Source organism: Dermacentor silvarum, chromosome 2 (genome assembly GCF_013339745.2).
Source record: "Dermacentor silvarum isolate Dsil-2018 chromosome 2, BIME_Dsil_1.4, whole genome shotgun sequence".
Lineage (NCBI taxonomy): Eukaryota > Metazoa > Arthropoda > Arachnida > Ixodida > Ixodidae > Dermacentor > Dermacentor silvarum.
This window is the reverse complement of record NC_051155.1, coordinates 69456694-69475614: the sequence shown is the minus strand read 5'-3', so window position 1 is coordinate 69475614 and position 18921 is coordinate 69456694.

The window sequence follows — 18921 nt, the reverse complement described above, 5'->3', positions numbered from 1 at the left end:
AATTGTAGCCGTGGAGTTCGCCAGACGGATCCACTTAGCATTAATTCTCAGGATTGCACCAGTTTCGAGACATTAATTCCCGAACTTTGCGGAGAATTGCATAGGCGTTCCAGTTAATTTTGTGCTTCAATGCAAAAAGCGACGTTTTGTTAAGAACCTACCTGGATCTAATCCTAAGAACCTAATCTCCTCCCAATTGGCTCTTCCGTCACGTGGTCAATGACGCACGCACTAGGCCACACCTTTAGTTAGCCAGACGGCTGCGACGTGACGTAACCAATGACGCACGCGCTAGGCTACCTTTGTAGCCGCCGCAGCGTCGGGAAGCGTGCTCGTGTCGCACCCCGGACGCCCGGGTTCGATTCCCACCCAGACCCAAATGTTCTGCATTTTCATTCAGCTATTCATTTCATGTGCTTACAGCAACCTCCCTGAGAAATTCGACGTCAATCCGAGCATTTTGTTGACGTATTTTTACTTTCTGCGCCGTCGGTCATTTTTGGTACCATCATTTGATCACGACAGATTTTCTGCCTCATGGGACATTTGCTTTCGCATTAATATAGTTTTCGCGCAAAGGAATACATGCATTTCGCGAACTCACTTTAGTGCATCGTGACCTGGCCAGTTAGTATACAGGGATTGGTCAAATGGAGGCGGGAGAAGTATGGATAGTGAATCTTTGTACAACGTTTTACGGACGACAGAAAGTACATGTACTCGGTGGAAAACCAAACTCTCATTAAAGTATGAGGCCAAGCGCTGGGACAAAAAGCTTAAATAAGACAAACAATAAAAATTATCGGTAAAGCACACTTTTTAGGCCCATGTGAGCCTTTTAAAGTATGCATTATTTTTTCGATATTTTTTAGAAAAACCTAATTAAATGTGGGTCTCACGCCCACAGTCATACCTCTAATTTAATTCGATAAAAAACACAATTTTTGGCAATGGTATAGCGAAGGCTTTTATCTGTGCAATGAACCAAAATTACTGAGATCAGATGAGTTCTCGAAGCATAGTGATGAAATAATCAAAAAACATGTGTGCTTCCATTGGGTGTGCCTTGGTGTAAAAGGCATCCATATCAAAAATTGTGGCACAACTGTACTTGTTGAGGTTCATTGCGCGCCCAATAATGTGACCAAAAATTGTGCCAAGTTTCACAAAAAATTTTTATTAGGAAAAAAGTTATGAATGTTTGCGTTTGATGAAATCGCAAAAAGATGGTTTCTGAGAAAATCAACAAAAATATTTCAAAGCATAGCGCTTACATAAGATGATCAGGAAAGCAAAAATCATCTATATTTGTAGCCAGTTCTGTCTTGGGTCTTGCTGTTGTCTGGTTTTGCTCGTGTGCCACCTCGACATTCTTTTTTTTTTAGCTTGCTTTTCGGTATTACAGGTACTTTCCGTACGTCTCCAGGTCCGTCGCCTTGTACTGATTGCCGACAAACTTTCATTTTGTGCGTCTTTGCGCTCTAAACTTCCCCATTCTGTGGCTGTGTCACGGAGCGGCATATTTTCGAGAGTTTTCGAGTGGTTTTGACGCCAATTAACGGCAGCCAAAAACGTCGTGTCCTCACGGTGCGGCATAGTCTTTCGAGATATCAACACGCCGATTAGCAGCCGCCAAAAACGTCGTGTCCTCACTGTGTGGCATATAATTTCGAGAAGGCGACACGCCGATATTAACGGGCGTCAAAAACGTCGTGGCCCCACGGGGTGGCATCTCGTTTCGAGAAGGCGACACGCCGATTAACGGGCGTCAAAAAACGTCGAGGCACCACGGGGCTGGACCTTGGAGAGAGTGCCCAGGTGTGTGCGTGTGCGTCCGTGTGGTGCAGTGCGGAGGCTCGACCTTGGAGAGAGGGTAATCTACCGTTCCTTCGTGCCTGGTGAAAGGGGCGCTGCCAAGACTTTTGGGAGGAGTCATGAAATAATTAGGTGAACTCTGAATACCGGCAGTTCCCCTACACAGGGAACTAGGGAAAGGAGAGGCTATTTAAGCGCATGTTTTGGGCCCTGCTAATTAGCCTAGAAGCTGAGCCAGTCATCTGCGGAGAAGCAGTCAAGGAGCTAGTGCCGTCCAGTATCGCTTGGGCCGCCTAGCCGCGTCGGAACTCCAAGTTACTAGTTGACGTACGAGACGTCAAACCAGCGTCTGCAACGAAGCTCACGGTAGTTCGCCTCAGGTTAGCTCAACGTGCTTGAGGGAAGTCGTCAGATGCAGACTCCCGGGAAACCCAGCCCAGCAATCGCATCCATCTCGACAAGATCGGCCCGCCAGCATTCTTAGGGAAAGCTCTGCGAGCCGACTTCACGGTTTATGGAGTTGCTGCTGCTGCCCGGCCACGCGTATGACATCTTTTGTTTTCTTTTGAACTTTGTTTTAGTCAATTACTGTTAAGTGTATTCTTGTATACTTGATCCGCACCCTGTTTCATTTCTATATCTACTGTTAATTGCTCGTATTTATTTGTCTTCATTGTGTTCAGGCGTGTTAGTCGGTCTTGCGTTTTTTTATTTAATATTTTATTTGATTAATTTGTGTATATTGATCAGTCAATAAATATCTTGTTTTTTGTTTACTCCCGACTCTGACTCTTTTCACTGTGTTCGCTTAAGTACGGAACGACAAACCGGCTTGTATACCCCGTCGATCGACTTCGCACCGATGACGAACAGGTGACAGCTGTGACAGGCTGCCAGTAAGAAAAAGTAAGCGACTGAGTAAGCACATCCACCAAACAATCCACTGCTCCTTTAGCGCACGTGCAGCCTCCAGAACGTAAACAACACGTGCAAAACATTTCACGTCCACCTGGTGAGGCGTTTATTATTTTAATTGATAAATAAAGTGTTGAAAATGCTATTATGGCATTATTATACACTATTGTACGTGATACCATTCTTAAATACCCAGCAAAGAACTGCAAACCAGGGCATTTTTTCTGTACTACAGAAAATTGGCCCTTTCAGTTTCGGTTTCGTAGACGACGCGTGGGTTAAAATTATTGTATGTACCTTTTGAAAGAAACTGCGTAGAAAGAAACTATTTGCTGCAAAATGATGGCGCATAAATTGGTCATCTAACAGAGAGGAAAACAAAAATTGACATTTTGAAAAAAAATATTGCCATTTGGACTTGGCCTCACACTTTAAACGAACCACGACGTAAACCTTACCCATTAACCCCCCCCCCTCCCCCAAGCATAAACGCGAAGAAAAATTGGAAGAGAGAACTAAATTAGGTGGAGTATCTAGTTGGACTTGTTGGTTGAACATCTTAGAGGCTAGCTACATTGCGGAACCGGCGAAGACAGGAAACGCACAAAAAAAACACAGACACAGCACTCACTTTCAACAAGAATGTTTATTTTGCCGGTGCACAGCTAGTTTTTATCGTGAACACTTGACAGAACCTGCTCATAACGCTATCGTACCCTGGCATTTGAATCTAGGAAGGTCAGTTCTTTTTTTACACACGGCTATCGATGGACAGGTGGCGCACCTATTTCCCGCACGTACAATTGCGGCAGCCTCGATAATTTCTCTAGTAAGGCTGTATTTTCTTCTAGATAGAATATTAAATTTTTTGAAGACAGGTCTGCACCGACACTCACGACAGTGCACATCTAGATGACCTTGAATTGTGTCGTAAACATTGTTGTGGTGTTCTCTTAGCCGATCGGTAATGCATCGGCCGGAACAAATTGGGTAAGCCATTAAAAAGTATAACCTGTACGACTGACCGAACAATAGGATGCGAAGTGTCTCTAAAAAAGAAGCCAGGCTCTATTTGCCGCACGTCGAGATACACCAAGCCGAGCCCACCCGTTCTAAGAGGCCTAAAAATATTGCCGGACGTCATGAGCACAAAAGTTCAAGACCACACCAAATTTCCAAACATTTGGTGATAACGTTGGGTCTAAAGCCTCGTGTATGCATAGACTGCAATATGTATTAAATGTTAAATGCAAAGCATTTTTTGGCGAACATTTTGCCACTTTGACAGTATCTATCTATCTACTAAGCCGCCTACGTCTTGGTGCTCTCATGGTCGTGTCGTTAACTTGGTGCATACCAAAATTGGCATAGAATGACAAGAGTATATTACGACCATAAATGATAGGTCATGATATGAATATCACGACATCTGTGTCATGTAGGTCATGAAACGGTGGCGTTCGTCTGGATGCTCTTGGTATGTAACTGGAATGGGTTCGGACATGGGTACTGAGGGAAGGATATACTAAAGGATGATGGTAGAAGTCATTGTCATGAGTATGATTCAGTAAAAATGACAATTACTCAGTGAAAAATGATTAACACTAAAAAAACAGTGATATTGGTTAGGACGTGGGTACCAAATGAAACACTAAAGGATGATGGTAGAAGTCATAGCCATGAGCATGACTCAGCCAAAATGACAACGACTATGCGGCAAATGATTAACACTCAGAAACCACTGAAATGAGTTCGCATATGAGTATTAAGTGAAGGAAACACTAAATGAAGATGGTAGAGGTCATAGTCATGAGCATGACTCAACAAAATTATGATGACTCGGCGAAAAGAGGTTAACACTCAAGAGCCACTGAAATGCGTTCAGACATAAGTGGTAGGTCATGATATGAATGTCATAGCATGCGTGTCATGTAGGTCATTAAACAGCCGCCTACGTCTTAGTGATCTCATTGCCGTTCCGTGAACTTGTTCAGCTCACCACACACTGCTTCGCATAACATCGATTCCCACAGGGCGTGGTATCTGCCAGCTTTTTGTTGCCGAAAATTTATTGGAAACTTCAGTTCTTCCGAAAGTAAAACGTCTATGTGAGACAAACATATCAGCGTTACTCTGCAGGGCCGAAACTCATTGCTTTCAGCACTGCCTGCTTAATCTCTATATGACTGTAGAGGCACATCAAAATGCGCGGGCGGAACATGAGCCCATAAATTTCCTGTGAACTGCTCCAGCTAACCATGAACCGAACAATCCGTTCGAAGAGGTCATCCGTGCTCCTTATACAGTGCCAAATTTCTCTATTGTAGATACGACCTTCTAAATACTGGGTTCGTCCATGTAGAAGAACGCTAAATCATCTCCGCAAGTTAGCACTTCCACTTCCTCACATAGTTTGTGGAAGCCATGTATGAAACTCCACTGATTTGCGCTTAAGCATACCGGTTTCAGATGAAGGGCGAAGAGTACTGGGGACATTGCATTGCTTTGTTTTACGGATGAGCCACTAGAAATGGGTTCGTGAAGATTGCGATTGCAGTAAGTAACTAAGCGACCGGATCAACAGGTGTAAAAAAGCCTAAAGCGTTTAAGCAAAACTGAGCCAACATTGGCATGTTCCAGAAAAGAAAATATATACAAAAGACTTTCACGATCAAACGTTTTCGCATTGCAAGGAGCATTGCAAGATGCTCAGTAGAACCAGCACTAATTGAGAGAGATAAGCGACTTTATCGAAATAAAAATTGTGCTTGCTTACTGCGGGCGGAGCTCCTCTTCCAAGGCCACATTGGCTATTGCGGTGCGCCGGGCCTAGTCGAGGGTCGCCAATTGGCTTCCCAAGTCCAGTTTGGAAAGTCGCGCCTCCCACGACCAATTGCAGAGTGTGTCGTTAAGTATCGGCGAGACGGCATCTGCTAGACGCAGCGTGCATACGTATGTGATGTGTTCTAGTGTTGGGGTGGAGTCGCACCACGGACATCTGTCACTGTGTTTGTAGGAAAAACTTTTGTGCAGTCTATGTAAGTGTGGGTAGGTGTTTGTCTGCATTTGGTGCCAGTCCCTCGCCTGTAGCCTGTGGAGTTTGAGGTGAGGTGGAGCTTTGGTTCGTCTTCCTAGTCGCTGTGCCTCAAGTATGTATCTCGGTCTGCGTCTGCTGCCGGGTGTCGGTATGTATTTCTGCTCGGCCTGTTATACCTCGAGCCAGGCGATCTGCCCGATCTTTGACTTCCACTTCGGAGTGCGCGGGACACCAGGTTCTTCCGTGGTCCATTTGGAGGCTTGGTTCCAGTATGCGAAGGACCCCGGCCGGCAGAACTCCCCGAAGGAAGAGCCGGCAGGCGACTTGCGAGTCTGTTAGTATATAAGCCGAATGGCTCTTGGCCTCAGCGTTTCGGATGACCAGGTCGTGCGTACGGACGCTACTACGATCGGTCTCCCCCGGTTCGTCGGGACCGCCGCATAAATAGCAGTCGCCGTCTCACTTCGGGGATACAAGCCCGCGTCAGTAAAGTAGGTTTCTACGTCCTTCTGCCGTTTGCGCGGGATGGCTGCTTGGGTTGTCGCCGTTACGCGTGGTAGTGAGGGTTCATGTGACGTGGGATGGGGTCCACATGGATTATTGCTCGTAGAATAACATGCAATTTCCACAGCCGCTGCGCCAACTTCTTGAAAAAAGAATTTCGAAGAAGCAAAAAAAGACAGGTGTCAAAAAATGAAGTTATCAGGGCAAAGCATGATAGTGACCCAGGGGAATAGTGATTTTCGGATCATTTAGGAGTTCTGCGTTAAGCTTCAGGGGTTCCCACTGACGTCAGGAATAAGTTACAGAGTGCTCACCAATATTTGCAATAACCATGCAATGATCACAGAACGCAACTGGTATGGTAATATGGGACAGTCCTCGGTAGAGGAGTGATAAAGAGACATATTTCCAGTGGCAGCGGGCGCAAGAGCAACCTTGCTTTCGTGTATAAGAGCAATACATCTGCTCCGACGCGCCTACATCAATGAGCCCTGCACGTTTCTACTACGTCAGACAACACTTCCATCCTGTACCACGGAACTTTAATCCTGCTACGATCACTGTGAACACTTACAAATTGAGGTGCCCAATTAATACAATGTCACGTTCGCAGTTAGAAGGTTTAGACATAGTTTCAAATATTCGAATTTCGTTAGCAGCATCAATCATAGCAAAGAGGTTGACTATTCCCCATGGCACACTCTGCAGCACAAAACTACAGCATATAAATATCGAACTTTAATGTCCACGTGGTAACTAAATTCTGAACAAGATAGGCTATTTTTTAGGCTCGAGAAGCAACCCGCGGATAACCGAAGAGCATGTAAACCCCAGACATTTTTGTCAGGCAAAAGATTTCACTTAGCCCTTTTAGCGTATTGATCGCTCCCAATCTTCGACTGCTGTACGGCGACGAAATCTAGTCATATTTGTAAACATTTCTCTGACGCTTCAACATTATTTGGAAGGTAACAATGCATAACGGCTACAACAAGATGGCCTAAATACTATCGCAAAGTGTTCAGCACTATTTATGCATGGTAACTAGGTCGAAGGAACGGATGCGGAGAAAATACCACCTGTCCAGCACTCTTTTCTCGTATACGTCAGATCGCACAATACTTTCCAAAGGATAGTTTGCAAGTCGCTGCTCACGATGCGCACCAGTATTAAAATGTTGGAGTAGGTATTCAGTGTGTAAATGAGCTACCTAATCATGTACAACCTATGAAGGGCGCAACGCACCAGAATGTCAGTGGCTGTTATCGTTAAGCTTTTCCTACTCGGAACTTGGGAAGCAACATAAGTTTGCACAAGTATAGTAGTAGCGGATGTAATAGCGTCAAAGAACTAAACATAAAATGAGAATTCAACCCCAGCAATTCCGGGCATCGCCTTTAGTTCACAGCTTTTACACCACGTGGCGTACTGACCTTTAAGATTCGAAATTCGCGCGATGACGCACGAAGTGTACTGGACGATAACAGAATACACGTTTTAACAATAAAAAAAAAGAAAAAAAAGGACCATGCCAACTAAAGCCCCTATATATAAAAAGTAGTGCCATCCACTTCCCTCCTCCTCCGTTCCACTATCGCGCTCAGCGCGACCAGCGCGATCGAGGCGCGATATCGACAGTGGCGCCGCCTGCGTCGGGCCTGCCGTGGCAGACGACAGCTAACGCGCTACCAGAGGAAATCCGAGGAAAACTTCGACCGCGCCCTGCGGAGAAGTTTTTGAGGGGCGATTTTGCTTCGTCAGTCAGTAACTGGTCTTAATAATGCCGTTTTGGAAGTAGCAACACGACGATGCGAGACGGCGCAAATATCAAGTGTGCAGCAAGCGTTTGCGCACGCCGGATGGTAAACAAAAAAAGCCTTTTGCCCTCGCCTTGTCGGTTGCGGCAACTTAAGGCGCAGCAGCATGCCATCACAATGAAGTTCTTGTCCCTAACACGTTTGATCCGTTTGTGCGTACAGCACTTTCGCCGCACAGGCCCGAGAATAGCAGTCGGAGCGCGCTGGAAAGAAAAAAAAATATACAAAAGCGCAACGCGTGCTTCCACGTGACACGGATTGGCCAATGGGGGAGCGGAGGAGGCTGGGGCGACAGGAGGCGGCAAGGAGGAAACGCCGGGGTGAGCGCGGTGGCGGCAAGATCTAAGCATGGCGCTACTTTTTATATATAGGGGCTTTAGTGCTTCCACGTGACACGGATTGGCCAATGAGGGTAGGTAAGTGGTTCTTGAGGGAAAGGGAAAGGTTGGCGCTATCTTCTGCAGCCCTTGAGGGAGCACGGCTCAGCGCCAACCAATGAGGGAGCGGAGGAGGCTGGGGCGACAGGAGGCGGCAAGGAGGAAACGCCGGGGTGGGCGCGGTGGCGGAAAGCCCCTATATATAAAAAGTAGCGCCATGCTTAGATCTTGCCGCCACCGCGCTCACCCCGGCGTTTCCTCCTTGCCGCCTCCTGTCGCCCCAGCCTCCTCCGCTCCCCCATTGGCCAATCTGTGTCACGTGGAAGCACGCGTTGCGCTTTTGTATATTTTTTTCTTTCCAGTGCGCTCCGACTGCCATTCTCGGGCCTGTGCGACGAAAGGGCTGTATGCACAAACGGATGAAACGTGTTAGGGACAAGAACTTCGTTGTGATGGCATGCTGCTGCGCCTTAAGTTGCCGCAACCGGCAAGGCGAGGGCAAAAGGCTTTTTTGTTCACCATCCGGCGTGCGCAAGCGCTTGCTGCACACTTGATATTTGCGCCGTCTCGCATCGTCGCGTTGCTACTTCCAAAACGACTTAATTAAGACCAGTTACTGACTGACGAAGCAAAATCGCGCCTCAAAAACATCTCCGCAGGGTGCGATCGAAGTTTTCCTCGGATTTCCTCTGGTAGCACGTTAGCTGTCGTCTGCCACGGCAGGCCCGACGCAGGCGGCGCCACTGTCGATATCGCACCTCGATTGCGCTGGAGGAGGAGGGAAGTGGATGGCGCTACTTTTTATATATAGGGGCTTTAGCTTTACCCCCCCCCCCCCCCTTCCGTCCATCTTTTCCTCGTCCAAGTTTTTGCCCGATCGAATCAAAAACGCAAAAATGCCCTTTGTCGCTTCATTTCTCGAAAGCTGATTCTAAAATAATAATGTAAGCTTGCTAAATTGTGGCGATGGGCGCATGTTTCAGGATATGCTGTCGCATGATTGACGCCCTTGATCTCGGTTGGCCTCAGTTTACGAGTCCATTTGCGCATTTGCGTGCAGATGCCTGGTCGAGTTATGTTCACTGCCACGGAATTTCCGTTTTCCGAAGGCGAAAGCCTTAGGTGCAAGGCTATATTTTCGGGCCATTGGCGGTGACCATAGCAAAACGGCGCCGTAACGAAAATGGCCGACGCCGCAAAGAGTAAAATCACGTCCACAAATGCTCGGATTGACGTCAGTTTTCTCAGGGAGGCTCCTGTGAACAAAGTAAATTAGTGGCTTTGTAAAGAAAATTTGGTGCATTTCAGCCGAACACCTTTTTAGGCTCTTGGTAAGCGACGTGTGTCAATACCAGGAATCTCGGACATCGCCGAACAGCGCCTCTAGAGGCCGCCTCTGAAAACATGCGCATTTTCTATGGGAGAGCGTCGTTTTTCCCAAAAAAGTTGTCGCTTTTTCACCTGAAAGCGAAGCATCAATTGCGATAGCAAATTTGTAGAGAGCTATACGGAGTAATAATAGTAGCTTTATCAGCTGTATAAACTTGGACATGCAGCAGTACCGGCAACACGCAGAACTGTTGTCGACGCCGTCGGCGTTTTGCCCGCGTTCGCACAAAATGTGTGCGGCGTTGGGGACTGTTGCCGGAGCCTCTGATATAAATAGTAGTAGTGAGTTTATTGAAGAAGAAAGTAACGCTTATTTCTGCTGCCCAATAGGGAGCACGGTGCAGCGTCAGGGGAAGGGGAAAAAGGAGATAAAGATGTTGAAAGGAAGGGAAGAGAAGAAGAAGCAGCAAGAGTCTCATACGATCATGGAGGAGGCTGGTGATGGAGGCGGTGGCCTGCTAGGGACGAGCGCTTAGCGATGGGCGGAGATTCCGTTCAGTTCCACAAACTCCAAAAGGCTATGGAGAGCTCGGAGTTGGGGAGGCGACGGGAACAGGAGGTCGCTGGTTGTCGCAGCAGGTAGACCCTGTTGTCTGTAGGCAGTGATGACCCTTGAGCGGTCCTGTGCCAGCGCTGGGCAAGCACAGAGAAGGTGCTCGAGGGTCTCGGGGTCGCCGCAACGTTCGCAGGCCGGTGATGTGGAGCGTCCCTTGACGTGCAGCCGCGCCGCCGTCCAGACACAGCCCGTGCGCAGTCGAAGCAACGTTGCGCGTTCCCTCCTGGTAAGGCCACACTCTGGAAGTGGCCTGGGACCGTTGCCATTTGCCACTCTGGCATCCGGGTGGACGATTGTGAGCAGTTTTTTCAGGCGCTGCCTTGAAAAATCTGAGGAAGCGACTGCTCGTGTGAGCGGCACTTCAGGATGGTGGGCGGTTTTAGCGAGGGTATCCGCTGCCTCATTACCGGCTATTCCAACATGGGAAGGCTGTCATAATATATTACACGCGGGAGTGGCAAACACAAACATATGAAGAAGACAGTGTGCCGTGCGGTGGCGAAGAGGACGACGACTCTTGGCCAATACCCATGAGTGGGTATGTACTTTAAGGTCGTCATCATCATCATCGACACCGATTGGTGAACGTCGACAGTGGCGCCTCAAAAAGCGTGGCTCGAGAGAGCGTGGCCCGTGGCGTGAGCAGTGCGCGAGGTTCGGCGTTCGACGGCACAGGGCTTCCTCGCTGGGCGTCCGGCCCATAGGAGCTATCGCCACCCGCGTCACTACGTCTGCACCCCAATCAAAGCTAGCACCAGCTGAGAGGCCACCTCGTCAAGGTCTTCCGCCGGGCAACTGATCCAGGAGGGCTGGCGGTGCTGAGCCTGGCTGTTCGAGCGTTCGGGTGAGCGGTCACAGGGTTACCTCGTCCAGTTCTTCCGCTGGGCAACTGGTCCAGGAGGGCTGGCGGTCCTGAGCCTGGCTGATCGAGCGTTCGGGTGAGCGGCCACGGGGCTACCTCGCCAGCTGTGGACGTGACTTGGTGGGCTGCATCAGTGTTCTCCGGAACACAAACCCCGCCATCGGGTAACCGGGCACGCGGAGGCTCCGGTACATCGACTGTGGCGCAGGGCCACCTGAGCTCCACGAGGCGATCCAACCCACTTGTCCGACACCGGTTTCTCGACGTCTCCGACATGGCGACACCTCTTTCTACATGAACTGTAGGCAGACTGCATTTAACTAGCCTATATATATCTGCATGTCTTCTAGAGCGTATTTTGGGGAACTGTTACGTGTGTGCCGTTCATTGTATTACGTATCCAATACAAGTCTGATGTGTGTTTGTGCTTCGGCGTGCTGCTTCTATCTCTTTCTGGAGTGATCCTGCACCCAATAACATCACAAACTGGCGAGCCTGCCAGGATTCTCTCGTAAAATCAGTGAAAGAGGGCAGTTTCGCTTGATCGCAGACAGACATTAGTAGACGGCACCATGGATTTAGAGAAACTCGCCGCTATAGGACTCCAACTAGGATTGTCAGGCGCAGAACTTCACATATGGATTGAGGCCGAACAGGCAAAACAAAGGGACGAAAGAGCTGCGGAGCGAGAGGCAATCAAGGAAGCTGCTGAATTAGCGCGCTTAGCTGACGAGAGGCAGCTTGAGAGCCTCCAGCTAAAGCTACAGCTTCAGGAAGGAGCTCGGAATATGCCTGCAGTGGCTTCTGAAATTTTGCCTGCGCCCAGCACTTCCTCGGTATCCCTCAATCCACAGAAGCTACTTCCCTTGTTTGACGAGAAACGCGATGACTTGCACGCGTATTTACAGCTATTTGAGCGCGTAGCAACAGGGCAGGACTGGCCACAAGAAAAATGGGCTCTTGCTGTGAGCATGTGTCTAACTGGCGAAGCTTTAACTGTGATCGGCCGGATGACTGCCGCCGATTCGTTAGACTACCAGAAGGTAAAAAAAGCATTACTACAAAGCTTCCAATTCACGGCTCGAGGCTACCAAGAGAAGTTTAGAAAAGCACAAGCAGTAGATGGCGAAACTGGAAGACAGTTAGCAGCAAGAATTTCAGCCTGTTTTGATCATTGGATTGAGATGGCTAGCGTGCCGAAAACGTATGAAGGTCTACGAGATCACATGATCTCTGAACAGTTTCTGCACTGCTGTCAAACAAAGCTTGTCATTTTCTTGAGACAGCGGGAGTGCAAATCCCTTGATGAACTTGCTAGCTTGACAGATCGCTTTCTCGAAGCGCAGAACTTGGCAAACTTAGGAAAAGGTTTCGATGACACAAAGGATTCCGGTGGGAAAAACATTGAAGCTCCCAGGAAACCGCAACTCAAGTGCATACTCTGCCAAAGGTTTGGACATTTGGCACCTGACTGCCGTAACCTATCTAAGCATACGCAAAAGTGTAAGTTGTGTGATGGAACGGGACATACAGCTGACAATTGCCCAAATCAGTACGGGGAAAACAAACCGAGTTCTTCCTGTGCACTTACCGAATCTCAACCAGTTCGGACTCGTCCAGTGAAAGCATCAAAGCGTCCAGGAAAGAAGACTCGCCGATCAAGTGACAGCGACGACGAGAACCCAGGGAATGCTGTACCTTTCCTCGTCGACGGGATGCCAGTGGTTGAAGGCCGACTGCTAGGAAGAAACGTTCGAGTATTACGAGATACCGGTTGTAATACCGCAATTGTCAGACGAGAACTCGTTCCAGAGGTCTATATGACGGGAAAAACGAGCAACGTTGTTCTTTTGGACGGCTCAACAAATTACCTGCCTGAAGCTGTCATACAAGTGAACACGCCGTACTTTACAGGCAAGTTAACAGTAGCATGTATCGATGAGCCCCTCTACGACCTTGTTCTGGGAAATCTTCCAGGCGTCAGAGGACCATACGATCCGGATTCTGACTGGAAGCACCCCGTTGTTCCCAACGAGGAGTCGGCGTCGATAGAAATGAAGCTGACTAAGGCGCCCATGAAGACTCAGCATGCATCTAGCGTGGCTAAAGCCAAAACTGAAGAGCCAGAACAAGGCAAGACTCGTCCTTTGTGCGTTCCGACGATTGTCTTCCGTGACGTAACTAAAGGGCAACTCATTGAAGAACAGCGGAAAGACCCGACGCTGAAACATATTTTTGCTAAAGTGGGCAAGTCGTTCAACTCTGGAAAGGGTCACAGCTACGAATTTATAGAAGAAAAAGGATTGCTGTATCGCCTTTACCGCCTGACTACTGGCAGAGCATTTAAGCAAGTGATCGTCCCGAAAGCACTTAGACATAACATATTAGAAGTGGCACATACAAGTATCATGGCAGGACATCAAGGTATCAGGAGAACAACCGATCGTGTCCTACAAGAATTTTATTGGCCAGATGTAGACGGAGACGTAAAACGCTTCGTGAAGTCGTGCGGCAAGTGCCAAAGGACAACCCCTAAAGGAAAAGTAGGAGTCGCCCCGCTGGGTAACATGCCTTTGATCCGTACACCCTTTGAAAGGGTGGCTGTTGATTTAATCGGGCCCTTTTCACCAAAGTCAGACCATGGGAACCGATATGTTCTCACATTAATCGACTTTGCCACTCGTTATCCGGATGCTGTGGCACTCCCTGCAATCGACGCAGTTCATGTAGCAGAAGCACTGATCGAGATTTTCTCTCGCGTCGGTTTGCCAAAAGAAATAGTCACTGACCAAGGAGCAAGTTTTACCTCAGAATTGATGAAAGAGGTTAGTCGACTGCTCTCAGTGAAGCTACTCAAGACGACACCCTACCATGCGATGGCAAATGGTCTCGTAGAGAAGTTTAACGGCACCCTGAAGATGATGTTGAAGAGAATGTGCCAAAAGAGACCGCGATCTTGGGACAGATACCTTGCCCCTTTGCTTTTTGCATATAGAGAAGTTCCACAGGCAAGCCTCAGGTTCTCTCCTTTTCAGCTCATTTACGGCTGGCACGTCCGAGGACCATTGACTGTATTAAGGGAACTATGGACGAACGAGGAACTAGATGCAGAAACGCGAATGACATACAATTCTGTCTTTGATTTGCGCAATCGCCTGGAGGAGACATGCAAGATCGCACATGCACAGCTGGAGAAAGTGCATGGCAAACAAAAAACCAACTATGACAGGAAAAGTCGCCCTAGGAAATTACGTCCAGGCGACAAAGTACTCATTTTGTGGCCAACTGATGCAAACAAACTTCTAATGCAATGGAAAGGGCCATTCCAAGTCATTGAACGAAAAAATGACGTTGATTACGTTATTGAAGTCTCTGGAAAGAACAATATCTTTCATATAAATATGCTAAAGAAGTACGAAGAGCGTGAACCTACAGAAACGATTGTTCCCCTGCCTGAGGAGAGCCACAAGTCCAATTGCAAGGCTTCCCGTGGTTCCCAACCTCAGCGTCGTCCTCCAAGGAAACCAGGAAGGATCGTGGGAGCCAGCGACATGGTCGGGTGTAGGCCCGAGTATTAGCATACCTGGTGAGAGCCACGTGTCGGAGCGTAAGGCTTCGCGTGACCCCAAGCCCCGCGTCTACCTTCTTTAAATGACACCGAAGCAACATTGTTCCAGAGCCTGACCATTTCTCGCCGAGCTGCTGCAGCGACGGAGCCGGCATCCCATTGATAGTGAGCTGTGCAAACCAATCGTACTCACCTGTGAGACGCTTTGGTAACGGAACTGCACTTTGTGTTTTAATCCTTACTTTAACTGTGCGCAATGACCTATGAACAGTTTGAGCCTTGTGCTCATATGAGTAATCGGGCAAACGTACAGGACACTAGCCTTTTTTTTTGTTTTCATCCCGCGTCCTTGTGTTAGAATAGTTGTGAACAACTTTCTCGAAAAGGGGGGTATTGTCATAATATATTACACGCGGGAGTGGCAAACACAAACATATGAAGACAGTGTGCCGTGCGGTGGCGAAGAGGACGACGACTCTTGGCCAATACCCATGAGTGGGTATGTACTTTAAGGTCGTCATCATCATCATCGACACCGATTGGTGAACGTCGACAGTGGCGCCTCAAAAAGCGTGGCTCGAGAGAGCGTGGCCTGTGGCGTGAGCAGTGCGCGAGGTTCGGCGTTCGACGGCACAGGGCTTCCTCGCTGGGCGTCCAGCCCATAGGAGCTATCGCCACCCGCGTCACTACGTCTGCACCCCAATCAAAGCTAGCACCAGCTGAGAGGCCACCTCGTCAAGGTCTTCCGCCGGGCAACTGGTCCAGGAGGGCTGGCGGTGCTGAGCCTGGCTGTTCGAGCGTTCGGGTGAGCGGTCACAGGGTTACCTCGTCCAGTTCTTCCGCTGGGCAACTGGTTCAGGAGGGCTGGCGGTCCTGAGCCTGGCTGATCGAGCGTTCGGGTGAGCGGCCACGGGGCTACTTCGCCAGCTGTGGACGTGACTTGGTGGGCTGCATCAGTGTTCTCCGGAACACAAACCCCGCCATCGGGTAACCGGGCACGCGGAGGCTCCGGTACATCGACTGTGGCGCAGGGCCACGTGAGCTCCGCGAGGCGATCCAACCCTCTTGTCCGACACCGGTTTCTCGACGTCTCCGACATGGCGACACCTGTTTCTACATGAACTGCAGGCAGACTGCATTTAACTAGCCTATATATATCTGCATGTCTTCTAGAGCGTATTTTGGGGAACTGTTACGTGTGTGCCGTTCATTGTATTACGTGTCCAATACAAGTCTGATGTGTGTTTGTGCTTCGGCGTGCTGCTTCTATCTCTTTCTGGAGTGATTCTGCACCCAATAACATCACAAAGGCAGCCAATGAAATGAGATGGTGACCCCCGCGGCAGCCAATGCCGAGAACTTCGAGCTGAGCAGGGCCCCCGTAAGCCCTGATCGGCGGTGGTTGATTAGGCTCTGGAGCGCTGGCTTCGAGTCGCAGAGCACTGCCACCGGTTGCCCAGGAGGGTCCTCAGCCAGGACATCGGCGGCTCGGTGGAGCTCCGCTAGTTCGGCCGCGGTGGAGCTCGCGGCAAAGGGGATCCTACAATGTCTGTGGACCGCCCTAGTCGGGATGGTGCAGGCTGCAGCGGCCGATCCGTTCGCCAGGACTGATCCATCTGTGAAGACCAGCAGACTTCCTTCCAGATCCTCGTGGAGTTTGCAGGCTGCAGCCTGTTGCAGTGCTGCAGCTGGTGTCTGTCGTTTATGCGCTCCACCGATTGAGAGGTGGACGTCCGCTGGTCGATGGTGTGGTGGAGGCAGCACGATTGTCACAGGAGGGTCCGTGATCATCTGCTCGTACAGCTGGCACAGACCTCCCATCCGTGAGGACGGCTGGCTGTGGAGTCTAGCCAGCAGGTCTCCGCCATCCGGAGCACGATGAAGGCGGTCAATGTGCCCCAGGGCGCGTTCAAGCATCCTCAGCGAGAGTGGCCATTCACCAGCCTCTGCCAGCGTTGAAGCGACCGGTGAATACTTTGGGAGCCCTAGAATACTCCTAATAGCACCTCTGTGCAGACCCTCCAGCTGCTCTCTTCTAGCTGGTGTGAGGTTGACCAATGGAAGGGCTTACAAGAGCACGGACGTTGCTGCGGCCTGGTTCAGCCGCAGCGCCCACTTTGTGTTGCAGCCACGGCCATGTTGCTGCAGCTTGCTGACAGCTGCCTGCACGCGGCGCACCATGGTAGTGGCGGCTTTGGCTGCAGGAATCCACGTGAGCCGGTGGTCAATTGCGAGCCCCAGTTAAGTGACCATTTGCTGCCAAGGTAGGGCACGGCCAGCAATCTTCAGCTGCTTTGTGAAGCGTCGAGCTGAGGCCAGTGGATGAATCAGCGTGGCCTCGGTCTTGGCTGTGGAGACGGTGAGGCCTATGCTACCAAGGAATGCGGTCACCGCATCTAGTGCCCGTTTTAGCGAGCACCGAATGAATGGCATGAACTTCCTCGGCCCCCAGGTCCAGAGTGCCACGTCGTCGGCATAAATGGAGCAGCGAACAGGGAACCGTGGGTCCGCCGGGAGAGATGCGGGTAGGCCCGCGAGAGCCATGTTGAACAGGAAAGGGCTGAGCACCGATCCCTGTGGGACGCCAGTCGTGATATCCCTGGGCTCGCTGAGTTCCTGTCCAACGCGCACCCGGAAGGTTCTGCCGGTCAGGAATGCGGAAATGAAGCGTCTGAGGCAGCCGCTCAGGCCGAGGCGGTCTAGGCAGGCCTCGATGACCGGGTGTGGAAGTCCGTCAAAGGCACTCTTGACGTCCAGACGCACCAACATTGCCACGTCCCCCGTGGCTTTGGCATCCTCCAGGGTGGCCACCACATCGGAGAAATCTGATATAAATAGGCACTTGGTGCCGCAGCTAAACGTCTCCTTCCTTCCCTCCCCCTCCCCCCCCCCCCACGGACTTTCGCGCGTCGGAAGAAGGCGCGTTTGCTCTACATATATGGTGATTGCAAAGGAGAAAAGAGACGCCTACTTCTGCACCCCTTAAGGGAGCACGGCGCAGAACGCGCGTTTGTTCTCCACCGTGGCTTCACTCCCCGTGATAGCGCGCGTCCCTCGCGCCCTTTCACTCGCCCATACAGCGTTCGGCGGCGCGTGGCGCCGATTTCATCTTCATTGACGTCATACAGAACCTCACGGCGACGGCGACGGCAACGGCAACGGCGACGCCGACGGCAGAAATCTGCTTGTCCATATAATTGCTATCGCAATAAAAATGGTGTCGCAGTTTCACCCTAAAGACGAAGCATCAATTGCGATAGCAAATTTGTACAGAGCTATACGGAATAAGGACAGTAGTTTTATCAGCTGTACCAACTTGGACATGCAGCAGCACCGGCAACACACAGAACTGTTGTCGACGCCGTCGGCATCTTGCCCGCGTTCGCACAAAACGCGCGCGGCGTTGGTGACTGTTACAGGAGCCTCTGGGGGCGGCTCGGAGGTTTTCAACGATATGAGAACGGGACACTCGTCGAGCAGCGTCGGAAGTCTTTGCCACCTTCTCGCCTCACAACGTTTTTATATAAATAGGCATTTTTTGTCGCAGCTAAACGTCGCCTCCCTAAAGGTCTTCATATCCTTTTACCACGACGTACGCTGAGGAGTATTGGAAATTATGCGAAACGACACCGGGACGTGTTAATGCAGTTTGTCGTGTAAAAATAGAGAACGACTCCAATCACAGACCACACCCTTTTTGAGTTATGCTCACAAAGTGTTGCAAGAAGACATTGTTTTCGGCTAGAATCACCAAAGTTGCTATGGCATTCTGCTGTTCTGTTCTTAACTAACTCTATTGCTAAATCAGATCGCAGCACCATGATATAATTACTGGTACAATTCTTCGGTAATTCTGTAAGAATATTCTCTTACCCTAAATTTACCGTGTTTGAACAATTGAAGAAACATGAGAAAGGACCGTGAGGGTTTGCAGAAATGTTCCCTTATTAGAATCGTTTATGGCCCATATCGGTACGGTGGTATTGTCATGATCACGCCAGCGTCCACTGACACCATTTCTCACTTTACTGGCTGTAAATAAAATACAAAAGTGTCGTTCCTTGTGCGTGAGTAGCACAAT